The sequence below is a fragment of the Electrophorus electricus genome, chromosome 6 (genome assembly GCF_013358815.1).
Source record: "Electrophorus electricus isolate fEleEle1 chromosome 6, fEleEle1.pri, whole genome shotgun sequence".
Lineage (NCBI taxonomy): Eukaryota > Metazoa > Chordata > Actinopteri > Gymnotiformes > Gymnotidae > Electrophorus > Electrophorus electricus.
This window is the reverse complement of record NC_049540.1, coordinates 18,901,429-18,912,267: the sequence shown is the minus strand read 5'-3', so window position 1 is coordinate 18,912,267 and position 10,839 is coordinate 18,901,429.

The following is a 10,839-nucleotide window of genomic DNA, read 5'->3' as shown; positions in this document are numbered from 1 at the left end:
AAGCCTATTATCTGAAGCTCCTCTGTTGCCCTGCAGATCCTCTCCTAACCGCCCCTCTCAAAAGAACTCTGTACCCAAAGCTTTGCTTGGTCTGCCTAATCAGGTACACATATTATTTTGGCATTCTTTCCCACTTTTTTCTCTCTCCAGGCAAACTTATAGCAACCACAGAAAATGGAGCAATTTTGCTGAAAAGGACAGAAGAGTGATTTTAGCAGCCTTTCAGTGTGTACAGTGGGATGACTTCAGCCATGTCAGGTGGGTTATTTCAGACCACGTCAGTGGTTTACTGAGGCGACAGGGTTGCTATGCATCATGTAACACAAATTATTTTTTCCCTGCTGGTTTTCTGAAAGGAGAGTTTTATAATCATCCGGGTCAGAGTTTACAGCATCCTTAGCCCAAGTCAAAGTACGCAAATAAATGAGGGGAAAATGGAAGTTGTAAAAGAAGATAAGGCTCTGATAGATGGGCGTACGCTGACAGCCAATAGAACAACATGCTAGGATAAACACCCAAGCCTTTGGCCATTGATAATTTGACATCGCTGTCAACTATGTGAGGAATTCACCGTTTGAGAAAGCAATGTTCCCGAAGTCCAATATTCACTGTTACCTCAGAAGAAACTGTGCACTATTCTGTGTGCTTGCTCGTAGCTACCTGGTCTTGCAGATGTTGATTTTGCAAATAGTGTAGCTGATATAAGGTTATTCTACCTAGTCATTTGGGTTAATGGGACGCAGCTGGGGCTCTCATAAGATGAAACAGCAATGCAGTGTTGCAGGACTGGGGCAACAGGCGGCACATATAAGCAGGTGGTTGTGTGATGGGCTGGCCTTATTTTACATTGTTGTGGTAAAAAGAGGCAAAGGAGGTATTTCACAGATAGAATTTTAACATGCTATACACTAGCACGTACGCCTTTACCATTGGGTTTTGAAATCAGAAATACACCCACTGTTTCCACTATAATTTGATTATGTGGTATGATATACAGATTATATGGAATAAGACATGCCATAGCTGTAACGGGGCAGACAAAGTCAGATGCTTGTGGATAAAAGGTTTGGGTTTTATTGTGATCTAAAGTCCTAGTCAGAGCCAGAAAAACAAGTTCAGGGATAAGCACAATCATAGAGAAAATACAGTCCAAGTCGAAAACCAAAAAGTAATCCAAAAAACAGGCAGACTAAACTGAAGGGGCAGGCAAGTAGGTAGGTAGAAGACGCAAAATAAGATCTGGTACACAAATGGTCAAAACAGGAAAACCGCTTGGTATGCACAGTAAGACTGGAGGCAATACTTCGCAATGGGAAGAAGCAGTAGGCAGATTGAAATACAATGGGGATAGAAGAACAGGTGATGATGATCTGATGAACTGTCTGTGATTGGCTGGGTTGTTAGCTGGGTGACGAACAGCATGTTGGGAACTGTAGTGAGCTTGGGACACTAGTGGCATGACAATAGCGTCTGCAGTGCTAGATAAAGTTGGCTAAGAGTAGCTAGCTGCTCTTCTCTAAATGGCTAACATGAGAATTAGCATGAACCAAGTATGTCAGGATGCTCTGACTCCATATTAAAAGTAAAAACACTTTAGCCCTGGCATTGCTCACACTCTCATTGTTCACTGTTTGGCTGGACTTTGCTACAAATGTAGCTTCTCTCACTAAACTTCGGCATGAAGCAAGATACCTTTGAGGTATACACAAGCTGATTTGTGAGTGGAATCAAAAGTCAAATGCATGCAGGCTCGTAGGCCCACATTCCTGTCACAGAAGAGAGCCTGTGGACCTTTCCACGCTGGCAACAAATCAACAGCAACATTCTCTACTGTCCTCCCCACCTCCCTCTTATCTGATTACATTAGTGATATGCTGGACAACTCCTTGCGCCTCATCTTGCTGGAGGGGCTTTGAGAGCACTGGAAAGTATTGATACTTGCATGCTTATGCTAATGACCTGATGCCTGTGATAGGGGCGACAGTGGTGTGAATAATTAGCTGGGGTAAATGCAAGCGACCCTTCTGCTGAGTGTGTGAATGTGAGGTGGGGCTGGCCACTCATTAACTGCAGCACTTGTTGGGCTTGCGCTGTTGTCTTTTGTTTGTGTTAATTATTACCTGGTTTGGGTTTGACAAAGCTATTGATGGAAGGGCCTACTTTTTAATGCAGGTTTGCCCTTGCTGCCAAAACACAGGCCGAGAGGGTCCCACACCCAGCTGTTTTTACAGAGATGGATATCGTGGCAGGCAGTTTTCCCTGGGTTCTTCTCCCTTTCTTCTTTGGTTTTCTTTTCTCTTTCCTCTGCTGCACATCCAAAAGAGAAGCCCTCCACATGAACCTTCCCTGAACCCTACACTGCTGATTAATCTGATGGAGACTGTGAATGATCCCTTAAAGCGGGACCATATGCGTTAATGGGCGATTGTGGGATTATCATTGGTTTTGAGGAGACAAAACGAATGGGACAATAATCTATTGGCTTCAACCTTTTTGGGAATTTCCTAACAGTCATGACTCTTTGGTTGTATTACAGGTGGTTTATTAACTATAATCCTTTTATTTATTTTCTGTGCTAGAAACATTATAATAGAAATAAAAGGATACTGTCTTGTGTGTGTGTGTGTGTGTTTGTGTGTGTGTGTGGATGGAGAGGTTAGTTAATGATTATTAGAAGCTCCCACTCAGTGAGAGTGAATAAGATTAATTAACTCATTACCACAGTAAGACAACACCCTGTTGTCCCAGTGCTTCAGTTTTATTTATCAGTTGTAATTTATCAGTAGTTTGCACCATGACTCCTGCCATATACATGGAAAGATGGCATAAAGCGACCACAGCGTGAGAGCCATGTGATGCATGTGGGCTGTATCAGGATGTGGAGAAAGAGGCTGTTGAATCTACATCTCCTTTTTTGGTGGGTGCCCACTACTACACCCAGTTACACTAAACATGTACACATGTACAAGGCTGTTTTGTGAAAAGCTTCTAAAGCTCATGATCAAAGCTCTCTAAAACTTTTATATGCTGCTCATGGTTGGAGGCTTCATCTGGCCATACAATGAGAGACAAAGGCAGTTAATATATCTTCTTGGTTAATATATTTTATACCAGTGGTTAGCATTCTCCTCTGATCCCTCTCAGAGTGAAGTTACTACAGAGCTACAGTGTGGAGAAACCATTGTTCTCCACAGTAGTTACCTTGAAATTAAGTCAAGGAAAAATAAATGTATTAAATATTTTAGATTGATATATTCAAAGACTACCAAGTTAATTAATCCTGTAAACATGAAGTCAAATTAAGATGGTCTTGTATGTTTTTAGATTGCCCCCAATTGGTCATTCATGAGAATGCTTGTCTTTGGAGGATTAAATTAAATTGCTGTAGAGGTTATCTCCATGGAAACAAAACCATATGTGTGGGTTTTATTGATTAACATGACTGTTGGGGAAACCAAGCACTCAGGCAATAATCCTGTTATAAGTCTCTGTTTATGTTCATAAAGCTACCACTAAGGGGATAAAGACAAGAGCCAGGAGGAAAAACAAAGATAATTATTTGAAACTAGATCTTCACTCAGACAGAACTTGCCCTTCTTGAGCTTTTGGTGGTGAAAGGCTACAGGCCTATCTACTGGGCCTTTCACTGCAGAGCACTTGTTCGAGGCTGAATTCGTTTCTGTTCCCGGATGGCATCGCATCATCACCCTCTCATTTGAATAAATTGCTTGGTTTTGTATGCTGCCAAATGTTAGTTCTTTGACTTCCTGGGAGGGGGTGGGGGTGGGGGGTTGGTGGGAATCAAATCACCTCAACCACTTCTGACAGGTTCCTGATCTTCTCTCTTCTCCATTAAGAAAGTGTCTTATGAAGATATTAAGCCCCTGTTTGACAATGTCACGCCAGCCTTTATTGTGTCCACCACCCCCTCCCAAGCCTGGCATTGCAGGGTTCAAAGGGTCGATTGCCCTGGTTTAAATTAAAGGGTCTTCAGGGTTCTTCTTCAGGTTTCCCCGCTGAGGAGTATCTCTAGAGGTAATCCAGGGGATCAGCTCACAGCCCACCCCACCCCCAGCCCTTCTTATTAGATCAGGCCACAGAAGAAAGAGGCCGTTGGAGGCTGCATTGTCTGGCCTGATTAAGAGCTTCTCATACTTTCAGAGGGCTGGATGGCTGAGCCAGGTTCTCTGCTCTCAGTCACCTCCTCCTCTCTGCTCATGTGATACATTGTAGCGGGAGCCAGTGAAGGGTTTCTTTCTAAAGGTGGCTTCAGTCTAAACAATGGGATGCGGTGAGATTAGAGCGTAGTAAGTTTAGCCTCAATGTGAATGCGAAGGAGCTGCTGGTCTTGGGATCAGTGCAGGAGATGTTGATCTTAATTAGACCATGTCTTCATTGTTTCAGTACTGCTGGCCACAGCTAACCCAATCCAGTTATATGATTTTGTTTTAGGTATTTGTTAGTAACACGTTATGTATATATGAAGGCATTTTGACTATTAAATATTTATCACCAAAAACAATGGACTACATGTTCATCTAATTACTTGCTTTTAATGCCTTTATTTCATTGGTAAATTGGTAAAAATTGAAGGAGTGTTGCCTGTCTCACTTTCTAGGTTTTAGCCAGCAGATGACAGGTGTGCCTGCTATGAGTGTATGCATCTGTATGGATCAGAGGCACACAATGCCTCTCCTCCTGAAAGCCCTTCCACCATAGCTGTACACCTGGCCATGCTGGAGGAAGGCGCGGGAGCCTGGGGATGGCGTCGAATGGGGCCGCCCCTCCACCATGGCCCTGCACACCCTCCATACCTCCATCTCACAAGCGTGTCATGTTCAGCTATTGTGCCATTGAACCCACCTCCAGAAGAGAGGGCAACCACTCTCATTCCAGTGAGACAAAAAGGAGGGTTTTTTTTGTTGGTATGTTTGATTTTGGGATTTCAGTCACGGTTTGAGAGACAAAGGGGCTAACACTCCAAAGAGTTCTGCAAGGGAGGACAAGGCACCAGGTGCCACCTGGTGTGTGCGATCAGTGCCTCAGCGTGCCCTGCCAGTGTCAGGCTCAGACATCATAGATCACATGCACTAATTTTTTTATGTGCATTTGCATGGAATTTGTTTTCTGCATACATTCTGTTTCTCTAAATAAACAATTTCACTCTTTTAGTTTTACCCACTGATATAAGAAGATAAGAAGGTCATAAACACAGAGAGGATTAAATTTCTACAACATTTGCTTACTAAGACTATTGGAGTTGAGCTGTATGGAGTAAAGTTGGAGTAAAAAATTTAATTGGAGGTTAGTCTAGCATTTTTTTAAATAGGCGCTGACTGTTGGTTGGCTCTCCCTGGTGATTTGCTGGAGTTTGGGGTGTGCACATCTGTGCCTTATTAGCACAACAATGGGAGCACAGCGATTACTGCATTAATGAGTGCTCCCCAGCACTGGAGCCAAGGACCTCAGCACAATACTGCCTGCAAATTATCACCGGCTTCTGGAGGAAGCCCATTTACTCCAGTGGCAGCTCCTGTCCTTCGTTTACCAAACTGAATTACATCAAATCACATCCAAACTTTTCTACAACCTCCCCTCTAGACCCCTCCACCACCAAAAAACCCTCCTCAGATTGCAGTATCGCATGCCCTGTATTCCCTGTATTTTCCTTGGTTTCTTGCTCACTGAAGCTGATGAGCTGTAGAGTGGAGTGGCTGGATCCATCGTGTTGTAGTGTACACTCAGTATAGCCCCAGCTGCACAGAGGCATAAACTATATGGCCGACATTTGAGTTGAGTGAACAGAATGCACCGATTCTCTTGTCTGCCCAACCCAAACCAGATGGGTGAGACATTTCAGAAGTGAAAGGCGACCACTGTTCAAGGTGATTGATTGCTTTGTCATCTGCAGTGTGGAAGTCTGGTTTTGGTGAGTGGAAATATATATACTGCCTGGCCAAAAAAAAGGTCACACACTCTAATATTTCGTTGGACCGCCTTTAGGTTTGATTACGGCACACATTCGCTGTGGCATCATTTCCACAAGCTTCTGCAATGTCCCAACATTTATTTCTGTCCAGAGTTGCATTAATTTTTCCCCAAGAGCTTGTATTGATGATGGGAGATTTGGCCCACTGCGCAAAGTCTTCTCCAACACATCCCAAAGATTCTCAATGGGGTTCAGGTCTGGACTCTCTCTTTGGTGGCCAATTCATGTGTGAAAATTATGTCTCGTGCTCCCTGAACCACTCTTTCACAGTTTGAGCCCGATGAATCCTGGCATTGACTTCTTGTAATATGCCCGTGCCATCAGGGAAGAAAAAATCTATTAAAGGAATAACCTGGTCGTTCAGTATATTTAGGTAGTCAGCTGACCTTATTCTTTGGGCACATAATGTTGCTAAACCTAGACCTGACCAACTGCAGCAACCCCAGATTATAGCACTGCCACCACAGGCTTGTATGTTAGGCACTAGGCATGATGGGTGCATCACTTCAGCCGCCTCTCTTCTTACCCTGATGCACCCATCACTCTGGAACAGGGTAAATCTGGACCCATCAGACCACCATTGCTCCAGAGTCCAATGTTTATTCTACCTAGCAAATTGAAGCCATTTTGCCAGTTAGCCTCTCTGACAAGTGGTTTCCCTAGGGCTACACAGCTGTTTAGTCCCAATCCCTTGAGTTCTGTTTGCATTGTGCATGTGGAAATGCTCTTACTTTCACTATTAAACATATCCCTGAGTTCTACTGTTGTTTTTCTACGATTTGATTTCACCACACGTTTAAGTGTTCGCTGATCACGATCCTTCAAGATTTTTTCCGACCACATTCCTTCCTCGAAGATAATGTTTCCCCACTGTCCTTCCACTTTTTCATAATGGATTGGACAGTTCTTAACCCGATTTTAGTAGTTTCAGCAATCTCCTGCTTGATGCATGCCAATAATTTGACCCTTCTGAAACAGATTAACATCTTTTCCACAACCACAGGATGTGTCTTTTGACATGGTTGTTTAACAAATGAGAAGCTACTCAGAGAAGCATCAGTTAGGGTTAAATAACATGTTGCCAGCTGAACCATAATCACCCATGCTTTAGTTATCCAATGGGAGACTCTTACCTGTTTGCTTAGTTAAATCCAGGTGGTGACCTTGTTTTGGCCAGGCAGTGTGTGTGTGTGTGTGTGTGTGTGTGTGTGTGTGTGTGTATATATATATATATACACACACACACACACACACTGTATGCTATATGACGAGCACATGACATTGAGCTAATATAATAGTAAAGGTGCTGACTGTCAAATGGCCATTAGAAACGAGGCCTAACACTGGAACAAGGTGCTAATGTTCTCCAGCAACAAAACAATGATTCACAACTCCTCCATGTGAATGGTCAATTAATGCTCTTTGCCAGTGTTTATTGCCTTGTCTAAATGAACGGGGGCCTCCCCCTCCAGGGTCCTCCCACCCACACACCCCCGCCCTCTCGGCGGGAAAATAAAAACCAGTGAGGGCTTGAAGTTTGCTGATGGCAACTATGCCGAATACGCTCTGTGTGGTCTAGAGCTGGGCGGTGGGAGAGAGAGGGATAGAGAGAGAGAGGGCGAGAGAGAGAGAGAGAGAGACGTATCAGGCTTTATGGGTGTCTGTAATCGCTAGGCATTAAACCGAACAATTAGGTGCAGAATATACTGTTGGTGGTTTATGGCGCTGCCCCGGCCTCTTCTACTCGCATTGCTCAGCCTTGGTTGCCTGCTCCACTCTGGCGCTGCCGAGGATCCCCACATGTGGCGAATGTGGAGAGGGAGAAGGAAATTGCAAGTATGTGGGCTAAGAAGCTTAGTGCACCGTGACCAGCTAAGCATGGTTAATGAGACATATCAGCGTGCCTGGAGGGGGTGGGGAGAAAGCAACATGTCATTAGCTGATGTTGTCAGGTTTTGTGTGGGACGCTTAGTGAGCGGCTCCGGTGACAGACCTCAGGCAAAGTGACACTGGAGTCATTCAGGGTGAACATGGCAGGGCTAGTATGAGACTGAGGGTTGTGAATATGGTCAGTGTGTTTGAGGAACAGAGAGGACCCAAGGGCTAGGCTGAATTTGGGTCAAAAATATGACTGACATGCAGTTCTGTGGCATGGTAGTTTAGACTCTGGAGAGACTTTGAAAGAAAGTAGAGCTTGTGCTGTATATTTTTGTGTCTCACAAATGGAACCTAAACATATGTATAGTTGTTGACCCAGGTTTACACTTAATGACAGACCAAATGTAAATCCAGCAGGTTTTTGAATATGACCTTTCAGTGTACTAGAGAAAGAAAAAAGAGACACACACACACACACACACACACACACACACACACACACACACACACACACACACACACATACACATATATACACACACAAACACAGAAGAGGAAACATGAGGCAGGTGGTCAGGTCCATCCAGGTGAGTGGTCTCTGGGAGTCTCTGTGGAGGTCAAAGGTCAGAAATGTGTAGGGAATAGATCCACATTCTTTTCCCTCCTAAATGAGGGTCTCTGTGGGCTGGTGGCATGTGCGCTGGCTCAACCCATGACTGACAGAAGGCAAGAGTGCTTGTGATGGGCTGTAGACGGATCCGGAGGGGCCGCAGCTGCTGGCCAACCCTAGGGGCCTCTGGAAAGGTGTCTCCAGCCGGATGCAGATACCCTGTCCCGCATGCATGCAAAGCACCCCCCTCCCTGCCCAACCGTATTAGCATCATGGCCTCTGCAGAAAAATGTCCACCTTATGCAAAACAAATGGGAGAGTATGGTGTTATTTTGAAAACAACATCATAAAGGCACTGTAGGTATGTCAAATATGGTTGGGTGAACCAAGGTAATACAACTGCAAAAACACACTTGCTCACCCTGAAATCAAGAAAGATCATGGATCATTAAGAAATATTATTCTCTCTTCTTTTTTTTAGAATGCTGTTTTCCTTATCAGTCTAAATATGGTTCCCTGTCTCTTTCTCTCACCGTAGATAATCTAAGTGATGAGGGCAAGGCTGACTTCATTATAGTGGCATTGTTGTCATTTGTGTCTGCCACACACCCCTTCCATACCCTCCCATTCTGTGCATGGCTCCGTAAGTGCTTCCAGCCAAGCCCAACCCGCGCTGACGCAGATCTCGGTCAGTGGCTGCGTTCTCCGCCTGTGTGGGTGAACTATGCTCAAGTGCACAGATCCTGCAACCCCTCCCCTTACTAATTATATTAATTACCTGTAATTACACACATATTAATTACCTGTAAAATAGTTCTGAATCCCAGTGCATCAAGTCTGTTTGGAAGGTTCTGGAACAGAGGTGTTTCCAGGAGTTAGTTACCTTCCTGTTAGTGGAAGTTGCATTCTAAGTGGTGGCAGCTGCTATGTTTCACGTGGCAAATGTGTAGACTTTTGTTGACGGCAGATGATCTGTTCATGCTCTCCTGAGATGACTGCCTGCAAACAAATGAGCCTTCTGGGAGAGAGAGGATGAGGTTTCTGTCCTGTCAGATGCAGAAGTGTGATGTACTAAGCAAGTTTCCCACTTCTTAGCTTCATAGAAAAGTTCTTCAAAGTTAAACATTGTATTATCAGATAATTCAGATAATTATTTTATTGTCAAAACAGCACAGAACTGTAACATTGTTTTAAAACTAACATTTGCTTTAAAGAACATTATTTAAAACATCTGTTGTACTTCAACATTATTTTGCTCTTTGACATAAAACTTTTAGCTTTGGCTAACTGTTCTTCAGTTTTGGGGGTATAAGACTGATATACAAATAACATCTGACAAAGTGAAGAGACAGACTGACACAGTGAACGAGTGATTGAGTAATGAGGGAGAGGCTGAGAGAGTGAGAGAGGCTCTTGTAGTTAAATGAGGGAGTGAGACAGGGAGGGAGAGAGGGAGAGTGTAGAGCTCCACCTGTAGTGATAGAGGGTTTAGAGCTATTTTGGCTCAAACTGACCTTGAAGGCAGCTGATTTCTCTCGGTGGGCTCACTTCCTCTCGTTTTCCATGGGTCCTTCTCTGTGGACTTCTGGTCTGTAGGCTCTTTCTCAGCAGTGAGAGAGGCAGGAGTGAATCCCGCAATGCACCTTATTCTGTTTGGACAGAAATGCCACGGTCAGTGTGCTTTTTGTTCCCTCTTACACACTTCTGCACACACACACACACACACACACACACACACACACACACACACACACACACACACACACACACACACATACACACACACATAGTGTCACATACATAGACACACACACACACACACTCAGACAAAAGGGGAAGAAGCAGTCAGGTATGTCCAAATCTGGCTATGAGGCCAGTTGCTGTGCTGTACACAAGATAAGGTTTTGGAAGACACTCAAATATCCTGGTTAAATACTTATTTTAATAATTTGCTATGCACAAATAAGGAACTAGTTAAAATGTCTCAGGAAATCTAAGGCACTCCAGACAACGTGAGTTGCTGCCATAATTTGCTGAAATTTTTCATAATTGCTAATTTATCTCATTTTAACAGTGCAAATGCTATATATATAAAATACGAGAGAAAACCCTAATTTGACAGATGTTTGAAGATGTTATCCTGCCCATAAACGCACATACGGTACCCTGCAGCATTCCAGTCCTTTCCTTCATTTCAGTTTCCATTGAATAATTAGCAGTTGTCTGTGACATTTATGCACAAACCTATATAAGCTCATTCCTTTTACTGTGAGCCTTAATCGGCTTGGCTTCCTGCCCTGGCTGCACTGACCTCTCGTATCTCTTAATGTCCATATTAGCTGGTGAGCTCTAAGGGAGTGAG